Here is an 11,416-nt window from a genome sequence, read left to right as displayed (position 1 = left end):
AGGGTTTTGCTGAGCCTGAAAGAGGATGCTTTTAAAAATCATTGTATTTAGGCCATGGGAAAGAAAAAGCCTACAAATCAGAGAAAAAAGGGTATTATAAATAGGAATCAAACTGAGCTGTCATTTCTTCATTCATTTAATTCCTTCCAGAAGCCATCCCTGATATCTCCCTGACTAACTGCTTGGGCTGGGCAGCTCATTTTGGCGGCTTTTTTGCATTTTCTTCTTTTTTGGGTTTCTGGTACAACTTCTGGCAGTGGCAGGATAGGGACATTATAAAGACACAGAAGCAGCAGGGCCAGCTTTCTGCACTGCTAAGTGAGCACCACTTTCAATAGCACGACAGTACCTAAATGTGCCCTTGATAAGCAGAACTTGCTAATACTGTCCCTGGTGAGCAGCAGTCATTACCAATCACAATTATTAGGCTAACTCGGTTTCCAGAGAGACATCCAACTAAAGAGATCAGCTTCTTAAAGCTGTGCAAATTTGTTATCACTACCTGCAGATGGGGAAACGTGATGCCCGCTTTGCTTCTTACTACTTTTCCCAAGGTGGCTGCTGGCAGTCAGCGGCTGGGTTGAGCCCAGCCTGCTCCGATGGGGCTGCTCCTTTCACACCTTCTCGGGCAGAACCAACCACGCTGGTGGGGCAAATGGCTCCTTGCAGCTCCAGGGGAGAAATGGAACAAGGACCCCCACCTCCTGACACCCTGTCTGTTGTTGGAGGCGCTATGCTGGTGCTGTGACCATACGTTTTCTTCTCTGTGTTGGCTCCTTGCCACAGCACATCACTCCGGGTGCCATTGCCATAGTGATGAGTTTTCACCAAATAGGAGTTAAGTTATACCAGGAATAGGAATCGGTAGGATTTTTCTTGACTTTCCTTGAGGGAAATAGCAACTGTAGCAGCATTCATGATAACAACATTTGTACAAAGTTAAATGTTTGATTTAGTGCTCATACCTAAAAAAAAAAGGACTATTTAATTCCTAAAAAAGAGAGGCTAAAAGCATTTCTCTTAATAGTGAATATGGAATTACAGAGATGCTGTGAGTTTTATGGCTAAAACTGGACAGTTATTTTTTTGTTTGTTTGTTCTGAAATATATAGGAAGAATATTGACGTCAAACAAGTGTGGGTACTAATAAACCCTTCACAAATGTGGTGGAGAACCATTTAACAGGATATTAGAAGACACTGAGAGAATGGAATTCCATAGTAATTTAGAAGCTCCTTAGAAGGAAAAAAAACTTAAGTAAAATAAAATTCAGTCTTAATTAGCTAAAGTCATAAGTTTAACATACACAGTATAGACAAGGGAAGAAGCATATATATGATACTCAGATGCAAGAATAAACTGGACAGGTTAAACTGAAGGGTCAGGAAGAAATTCATAATGTATAGCATCACAGTTGTGAAGTTATATGAAGATATGTTTTATGCTGATAGGAAGGTCAGAGGAAAGGTACATGGGTGCTGCAGAATCAGAGCGTATAATGAAAGTAAACTATATCAGAGATGGACAATAGACTAACTGGTTCTCTAGTCCCACAGCTAAATAAGGACTAGGTTGTAAATGAGACATAGTCATTAGACAGACAGTGGTAACAAATACAAAATTAAAGAAGGCGGGGGGGGGGGGGGGGGGGGGGTAGGGTGTGTGTGGAGAAACACAAACCAAACCACCAAGTTGGAGACGATTTTCTTTGAAAAGACCATGTTAAAAAATAGTGTGGCAAATGAGAGTCTTGTCAAAGCTGGATTAAAAGAAGAAACTACAAGTATAGTCATGTCTGTACTGATATACAAAAGAAAAGATAAAAGATAGAAAGATGTGATCATGACTACACAGACATGCTCCAGGGTGTATTAGTTGTATTACAGGAGGATGTGCAAAGTTAGCCAGAGTTAGGTATGATGCACAGTATGACAAATGTGGCAGGACTGAGCACTGGACACTCTGCCAGTATGAGCTACGTATCACACTATGAGCCTGACAACATTATAGGGAAATAAGAAGATAAGGATAATGGAATTTCTCATTCATCTCTTTTGTTAAAATATTTCCTGAAGGCTCTGGCAACGTTAACACAAACATAAGGTATGATGGTGCTTTCCTGTGGGCATTGCCACTCAGTGCATTTTCTTGGAAACAGAAAAAGATATACATACATCTGCAGCTATGAAAGTAACTTGGTAAGGGATGAAAAAACAGAAGAGAAGTGTAAAAATTGTTCCTCTTATTTGCACACACCTGGGATGTCATGAAATAGGTATTGCATCACACAGCTGAGAAACTGGATCTACCAAGCCTTTCTGAGACCTGTATTGGTGACAGTGTCTAAAAGTTGGAGGAAAGCTTTTGATAGGATTCCTTGGCTCATCTTGCCCTGTGCTTGTGCCCTCATAACAGCCTGTGGCTGACAATGACTGTGTCCTTATGGTTATGTCATGGCAGTGGCACAAACTTGAAACAGGGAAAGCCAGGAATAGCATCACTGGAGGATCTGCCACTCCTAGTTGTATTACTGCACTGCACGTTTATAGCCATTCCCTTTTCTCCTAGCTTAGCAATTAAAATCGCTGCTTCGGTATCTTGAAATGCCATGCTCAGCAATTCATATGTTTCTGGCTGGGTACAATTTACTACAGCCTTATCCTCAGTGCCACGTTTAGTAGCCTATGCAAGGTGCACAAACGTCTGATTTGTAAACAAAAGCGCAGTGACTGTGTGTCCTTTGTCTGGATTATAAATAACAGCCAAGTGCTTTGAGGGTCAAGGCTTCCCACTGTGCACTCATTTTTGAAAGGGACTCTGCTAAATTATATATGTGCTTGTATAAAACCAGCAGGCTTTTGCTGCAAGCTGGGTTAGTAAATGGGTATATTGTGCAGCTGCCTCATTCGCTCTAAAGGGTGTCACCTTGGGCAGTCACCAAAAGCCAAAGCCAGGACCACAGGGGTCAGCTTGGGCTTGATTCTTCTTGGGGATGGAGTTGCCCCACAGACTTGCTGTTCAGCTTTGGGTACACAGTGTCTGCAGTCGCAGTCCTGGACTGTGTTTCAGGGGTGAAATTTTTATTCGCTTCCCCCCCCCATTGGTGCTGTCCATAGCCATGACCAGGCTATTTAGCTTGGCCAGGCCTCCTTCACTTGTGCCTCTCAGGTGGGCAGGGGTCTTCCCACCCTCCACCTATTCTGCATGTAGATCCAGAACCTGCGATGCAAATACTGATTTTTTTGTATGCAAAAACATGGTTATTGTTTACCTTTTCTGCCTTCCTGATGCTTCCACAATCACACTTTATGGAGGCACTTGGTCCCCTGTAACAAACCTCTGCATTTGACTCGCATTGTTTGAAGGATCAAAGGTGAGTTATGGCACGGTTCCCTTTCCCTCCTTCCAGATCAAGTGCACTACCACCATAGCCCACTATGAACCCCCTCTGCCTTTGACATTTTGGGGGGTGACTCCACCACAAATCAATACAACCTCCACAGAGAAGGTCACATCCAGCCTCAAAGGGATAGGCAAAGTAGGGCAGGAAGCTTCTCACTGTCTTTGGCAAGCCATCGAGGTGACTGGGGGGGTTCATACCAGGCAACTGCCTCCTCCAAGTGTCTCTTGCACCCCGGTCAGAGCCCAGGCTGTGCCTTGCCCACCCCCCTCTATTGATGGGCTGCACTGGGGCTGCCACATGCCTGGAGCTGCTGCTGAGTCTCACTGGGAGAGACAGCAGTCTGAGGGTATTTGGAGCCTCCCGTAGTTAAAAGAAGCACAAATGCTTTTTAATATCCTGTATATCGTTCTGATTAACAACTGGGGGACATTAAAGCTGATACAGTCTCTGCTTGGCAGAACAAGCTGGAACAAAGGCAACAGAAAAAAAAATAAATAAAATCTTTCTCTTATTCTTAACCCCCCCGCCAGGGGTGGGTGGAAGTGCTAAATTTTCTGATACTTGGAAAAAGGGAAATGATGATATGAAAAGGAGAGTCTCAAAGAAACATCCTCCATTTCCAGCTCCTCCTCCAACTTTGTACTCCCCTCCACCTCCTCCTCCCAGTACACACGCTCTGCAGCATAATCCTTATGAGCTTTCAGACTTAAAAAATGAGCTACTTCTTCAAAAAGTAGTGGATTTTTTCCCCCCAGTATTATAGTACCTTGCACAAAGGCTGTGTCTGTACTCCCTGGTTTGCCATGGTAGCAGGGTTTGGGGAGAGAAGGCTCCTCAGGCTGGGAATTCTCCTCCAGGGAGCAAAGCTGACGAAGCTCAGTTTGAGACTCCCATGGCTGTGGCAAACAGACCAAGGTCAGAGGAATGTGTCATGCTTCAGGCCTCATCAATGATCCTTTAAATACACTTTCTCTCTAGAAAGAATTTTAATCTTGAACATTAATGCAATTAATGTGTGGTAGAAGCGTTTGCTCTGGTACCTTGTGTTGATATTTTGACAAATTGTAGGTGCTGAGAGCAGAATGTAAAATACTTTCATGACCAGGTGAAAGAGTTGCTCTTTATTCTACACCTCCCTAAATCAAATCATTTCCTTTCAGTTTGCTTAGCTCCTGAGTAGGAAAGTGGCTGAAAATGGACAAGACTATTAGAGTTATACCCGGCATAAATGGACCTTCAAGGAGAGAAATGATAAGACTGTATTAGAAAAATAGATCTTAGCGCAGCCCAGTGAAGCAACAGTTTGGGGTTACATTGTAATTTGCAAAACCTGCAGGTGATTGCAGGAACACAGACAGGATAAAAAATCAGTGGCGTGAATTATTAAAAAAAGAGGACCAGATCCTCCTTTAATATGAACTGGCTTGGCCCTTAGTATCGCTAAGATATATAGACAACTACAAGTGAGTTTAGCAAGACAGTTTTGAAGGGCGATACAAGGATGGGACAAAAAACTGCCTCACTATAATTTGGGATGAATGTAGTATTCATCAGTGATGAAGCTGGGAGTAAATCATTCTGACTGTTACAAGCTGAAAATTTCCTTCAGCCACTCTTCTCTGTCATATATACATTGTGTGTGGTAAATGTGTTACAAAAACCAGTTTGAAAAATGTTTTAGAAGGCTAAAAATACATCCTTGGTGCTATTTACTACTAAAATCTAAAGCAAGGTTTCTTGGCATCATACAGGATTCAGACAAAAGCATTTGAAACACCTGAAATTACCTTAGCATAGTCATTTTATATCTGAAAGTTACCTAAGCAGAAATCTAGGGGGGTTCAGTCAATGGAAGATTTTCTGCTGATCTCATCACATCCAACAACCTGCCGTAAGGCACTGGGGGGAGCTGGCACAGCGGTAGGTGGACGATAGCTCCTCAGGACACTGAGACTTTCCCCTTCCCACTGGGATGGAGCTACAGAGATGCTCTTTCTAAAGAGTTCAGTTCCCCTGTGGCATCAGGCCTAATTGTGGTTATTCAGGTTTTCTGAAAATCTGGACACCCACTTCAGAACAAAGGATGGCTGTGGGATAATGGCCTGGGAATGCAGTGGGATTCTTGGAGAAAATTCACCGTTGTTGTGGTGAAGGGCAGAGTTTTCCCCACTCGAGTTATCATTCCAGCAAAACTAACCCAAATGATGGCATCTGTAGAGGGGACATGCACATCTTCCCTGGCCAGCTGGATGAACTGGGAGCGGTGGGACTGACTGCTGATTCCCCACAAAGCCCACGGCAGCAAGCTGCTGCTCCCGGCAGGCTTCACCTTCAAAAGTATAAAAGGAAACTCCTCGGGAGCTGCCAGACCGAATTCAAATTAGAAAGCAGCACCGAGCCAGCCAACCGAGTGTGTAAGGACCCTCGCCGAAAATCCCTGGGCACTAACACTCCTCTCCTTTCTGCGTGCCTCGGCAGCCACCCCCCACCCGCTCGCCACCTTAAGAGCTCAGAGGCAGGATTAGTTTGGGACACGTTTGATAGCCTTGGCACACTCTGGATTCAGGGGGATCAGACAGTAACATCCTCTTATTTCTCCACAGAGCCATTTGTCAGCAGGTGCTTGCAGTCATCCTGGGTTATATAGTATCTGGTCCTCTTAATAGTACAGACTCATTACATTGATAATTAATCTGATAATACCTATATGTCTGCCGTTATCTCCGAGGAACACATGGCCTGAGTGGTGAGCATTAACATACCTCACCACTCATTGTCTTAACAGCAACCATGAAAGCTTCCCCAAACTTCACTCACTCTCCTTCCAGCCAGACTTTACAGTCAACGTGAGATTACACCCAGATGGTTGTGGGTTTTTTAAAATGTGATTTTTCAGTTACAGAGCCAAACCTTGTTCTTGCAGCTGGTGGTGGCATTCCCAGCCCAAGCAGATGGGATCATGGTCTGAAAGACGTGAGAGATCCTGCTCCTTTGGCTTCTTGCTGTAAGCAGAGTGTTGCAGCTCCAGCCCTCGCCAGCTCTCTGCACACTCCTGGGCAGGGAACACGTGGCTATAAATGCAAGCTACGTGGGTCCTACACTACAGCCTAGCAGACTTATTTCGTGTCTCACAAATATTAAAAAATTAAATCCTTAAAATTAAGAAAATCCAGCCTCAGGTGAGATCCTTCAGCAGGGTACCCCTAATCTTCACCAGGGAAAAAAATTGTGTGCCTGTGCCTGGCTTTAGGAAAACCCCTGATGAGAGCATCCAGCCCCTCCCCAGGGCAGTTAGCCCTGCAGGAACGAGGTTTTGTATCAGCCACAGATCTTAAGTTTGTGATTTCTCATTTTCATGTCTGAAGGAATTGCTGACCAGGAGGCCTTCTGTTTGGGTCTGAAAGATGCTATTTGTGCTGTTACGAAGTCCTGGTGCAGGGAAAGGAAATAAAGAACAGACTGTAGAAACAAAGGAAGGGCAGCATGGAAGTGATTTCTGCTGAAACAAATGAAGCCACGCTCTGCTAGGGAGGAAAATAGGTTGAAAAAAGAAAGAAGGAAAAAACTCAGAAGGAGCATTTAATCTCCATCACAATGCTCTTCTTCCCAGTGGAAGCTGAACTGAGTGGTCTTCAAACAGTCCACAGAAATAGAATTCAAACTGAAATTTTATATCTCCCGCTCGCACCCTGCTGAGCCCACTAGTGCGGCTGGAGAGAGCTGAGCCCAAGGCTCTGCCGCCCGCCTGCTCCTGCGCCCACCCTGGCCACCCACACCGGGCACTGCAAAGGGGTCTTCCAGCCCCCGAGATGGAGAAGCAACAGTCCCTTGCAGCATCACGAGCCTCCACCTTTCCCTTTAACCTCGAGGTGTTGCTTCTCCATCAGTCAAGAAAGAACATGGCATCAGGCTGTTCTCCTAAAACGACCGTGATGGTGTTTATTCCTCACGGCAGGCAGCTCCCCGACACTAACTGTATCGCAGGCAGAGGTAATCAGGGATCCCAGACCAGCAGCCAAACCACACCAACTAACTTTCTCTCATCTTTCTACCCAATTATACGCTGTAAAATGCTCTCTCTGAAAGTAATTAGGTTGTCTTGTTTAGTCCCTGCACAAGTGATTACAGAGAGATTCTCACTCCTGTGAGTGATGGAATTACTCACAGCAGATACATCCCAGATAAACACGCCCTCGCTGTGGCCTTAGTGTGCTTCAAGAGCTTATTTGTGCTGTTTGATTTTAAATACACACTAAAGCTTAAGCTCATGTCACTTCAATGCATTGCACTGTCTACACTGCAGGAACACCTCTCTGCCTTGGCAGCTCTCAATAAGCAGAAGAGGACAACTGCCATTCTGTAATAAAAAAGAAAACAAAACCCACCAAAAATAACACACTATCATTTAAATGTCTGTATTCTCACGGGAGCCAGCAAATCTGACTTAGAGCCATACAGCCACAGGCTGTCAGATTACCTGGCGATGCTCAGGTGTCTGCTCCCTTACCTACAGATGGCACAAACCGACATTTTTTGTTCTCGTCTCTAATATGTGTCTCGGGACTTAGGAACTCCTGCCAGGTTAATGCAGAGGGAGAACCCCTTGGCAACAGGGAGAGAGGGCTGAGTCCAGACTTGCCATTACATGCAGACAGGATGGATCTGAATGGGTGACTGGGTCCATGCAGTGCCCTGTGCCTCGTGCCTAAGGGTCTGTCTCCAGCAGACAGTGTCGGGCAGTGCCACCGCGTGCGTGTGCTCCTGGCCCCGCGGTGACTCAGGGCTGTGTGAGCCCCTTTGCTGGGCAAAGCTGCAGGGGGGCTTGTATGGGCTGCGCCGCAGGGAGCCTCGTGCACTGCAGCTGAGCTTCCCACCGGGCGGCTGGGTCTCCCAGTTTAAGTTCTCAGACCTCACAGTTAAGCCTAGAGGACATGGAAAGTAGAGACCAAATAACACCCAAATAAAAGCAAGCGGTTGGGTAGGACACAATTTCTTGTCTGTTTTATGACTTTAATAATTGCTAGATTTCTTCCTGGCTGGGGATTGCCTAATCCACCCCCTTCCAGGGCAATCAGCTCTGGGCACGGGGGCTTTCCTGACAGCAGCCACTTCCAGACTTCACCTTGGTGGAGAGCTGTGCATGCTCTGCTCTGTAACCATTGCTAAGACTGTATTGACCAATGCATATACTGCTGAAATGTAAAGCTCTAAATACCATCCTGGTTGTTCTTCAGTCACTCTCCTTCTCTTTCTACCCCATAAACTTCCCCCTTACCACCACTCTCCTGCATTTCACTGTTTTATGTCAATTTTAAAGGGTTCCCCCAGGAACAATTTTATTATCCATGGCAGAACTTAAACACACTCAGCCAAAGCTGTCGCTCAGATTTTCAGAACAGCCTTTTTTCTACCACTGGGCTGTGGGTTTTGTTTACATGATTCTCCCTGAGGGCCCAATTGCAGGGATCCAGCAGTGGGATTTGAGATGGAATTAGGCAATACAGGACTCTGCTGTCTGAGTATTATATAGTGCCTCTCCTCATAGACACGCAGACTTTAAAGGGAGGGAGGGGAAACTCTATTTAATCAGCCAGGCTGTGCATGGCTATTCAATACAGCGCTGCGGCTCAGCCCCGGGTGGTGATGCAGCAGTGAGTGCCCAGCCCCACACACGTTTCCATGCAGGTCCTGGGATGCCTTGGGAATTGCAGTGGAAACCAGTACTGAAGCTTTGCAAAAGCTGAGTGCACTGCGCTGTAGCTGGTGGCAACCCATCTCTCATACAGACTTTTTCACTCAGTCTTGGACAGAAAGGATGAAACAACCCGAGGAACAAATGGGGAGGCAATAGGTACTGGAAATGCAGAGGAGTGGCCGAGTACCTCCTGACTTCCAGTCGGGAGATGACAAGCTGCTGTTCCCCTCCGGGAGCATCCGACGTGGTTTGAAGACCTGTTCTCTGCACAGGCAGCATGTGATGGATGAGGCATCGCTCCTCCCGCTGCTGCTCTTTGGGGTAACGCGTGGCCTCGCAGCGCACAGGGTTTGACCCTGCAGCCTGCCCTTCCTCAGGGTAATCCCCGCAGACGAGTCCCAGGGCCCCAGGCTCCCCTGCAGGTTGTTACCCCCTTGGTCTTGTCTCTGCCCGACCGGTGCTCTGCTGAATAGAGCCCACACTCTGATGCAGGGATAAAACAATTCAGAGGCAGGTGAACCCACCTGAAAGTGAAAATTTCATGCTGAACACATTTTCTATTCAAAAGAAGCCAGTTTTAGGGGAATATATTATCTATTCTACCTTGTGTTTGTGCAAAGGCTTAGAAAAAAGGTGTTTGATCTTAGCTTTTGGAGGGCTTTGCCGTTTCTCTATCCGTTACGTGGTGCTTCCTGTAAACCTGCGATTCCTTTATCCCCTTACTTCATACAGACATTCACTGACATGACACAAGGCCCACAACAGTTTCAGCCTTCTACATATTATTTACTAACATGAGCCAACCCCCCTTCTGCAGCCCAGTGTGGTTCATCAGTTTCCCTCACATGGGGAAATCGAGGCAGGTGTGTGCGTGGTGCCGTGGTGTGGGGCTGTCCCTGTCACAGCCAGACTGTGAGGTGGGGGTGCAACCTGCTCACCTGGGTCAGAAATACAATCCCATTGCTGCTCCTGAAAGGAAAAAAAACCCACAAAACCAGAAAGGCAAGGGATAAATTCTTCATCGCTCCATTTAGCATCTCCCTCTCTCCAACCTGGCAGGAGGATGAAGAAGTGTTTCTCATGTTTTTCAACTTATGTTATTAAAACACGGTTATTTTTAAACTTACTTACATTGCACAGATGTCTTCAAACTTGGGATGGACTGTGGGCTGAATTACCTATATTCTTGATGCTTAAAATGTGTTGTCAGGCTGTAACCTGTGAGAAAATTTGTTGCAACTCCAAACTAATTAGCAGGCAGCTCTGTCTCATCTGGTGCCATTCATTTATTAATTTTAATAAACAAGAGCAAATTGTTACAGATAACTGTGTTCTGTGGATTCTAATCAGGTGCGATATTAGCTGTGCTGGCAGGGTGATGACCAGGGAACATAGTCCTGGAAACCTTTTGCTTTCTGAACTGATGTTTCCATTCACTGCTTGCCCAGAGACACAACACGAGCTTGAGCACACGGGGCTTATCGTTCCTGTAGAGTTTATTTTCTCTTACAGTATTTGACCACCCCAGTAACTGCCATTTGCTGGCAAAAAAGGACTGAAATAAATCAAGCCTTGCTGAAACTCCCTGGATACGCCAGGAACCATGGGCACACAGTGCCACTTGCTGCACATCTCCCCTGGGACATCGAGCGGGGGCTCCTGACAGCTGCAATCCTCTGGGCTGACAACTTCAAACCCAGTTGCCTCCAGCAGGACTTTCCACTGCCCAGCGGCCAGTTCAGGGTTTTTTCAGTGGGTTTGTTTTCTCCCAGCTGGACTCGGGGAATGCTCAGCCCTTGGTGAGCCGTTTTCCCTCCGTGCAGGTACTGCTCCTCCGTGTCTTTCTTCAGTCCCATTTTTCCAAGGCACTGCCTTCTGGCAGCATGTTTGCAGAGGCTGTAGAACAGGGAAACATGTTCACTTCGGACCTTCAGGTTTTCTTCGATGCAGCAATAAAATATGTTTACGGGGCCCACGAAAAGCAGTATAAACCCCATTTCTTTAATAGCAGTAAACCTCCATTGAATCAGAATTAGTTCTAGGAGATGGATTATGGCTGTATGTCCCTTAAAGTAATAATAATAGTAATGGAAGGAGGTATTTTCTTGCAAATATAATTACAGTTTACCAGAGTTGCCTCTTCTTGCTCGTAGGTGGGTTTTTGTGGGGGGCACTGGTGCACACAGCTGGACGCATGCCAGCCATGCACCCACGTGCGCCCATGGGCAGAGGTGCAGCCAGCAGCCCAGCTGTGCCCTTCCATGTCCCTCCAAAGGCAGCAGCCCAGCCGTCATTTCAGCCTCTCAGACTGGTACACA

This window comes from Falco cherrug, chromosome 8, assembly GCF_023634085.1.
Source record: "Falco cherrug isolate bFalChe1 chromosome 8, bFalChe1.pri, whole genome shotgun sequence".
NCBI lineage: Eukaryota > Metazoa > Chordata > Aves > Falconiformes > Falconidae > Falco > Falco cherrug.
The sequence above is the reverse complement of the archived record's forward strand: the minus strand, read 5'-3'. Positions refer to the sequence as shown.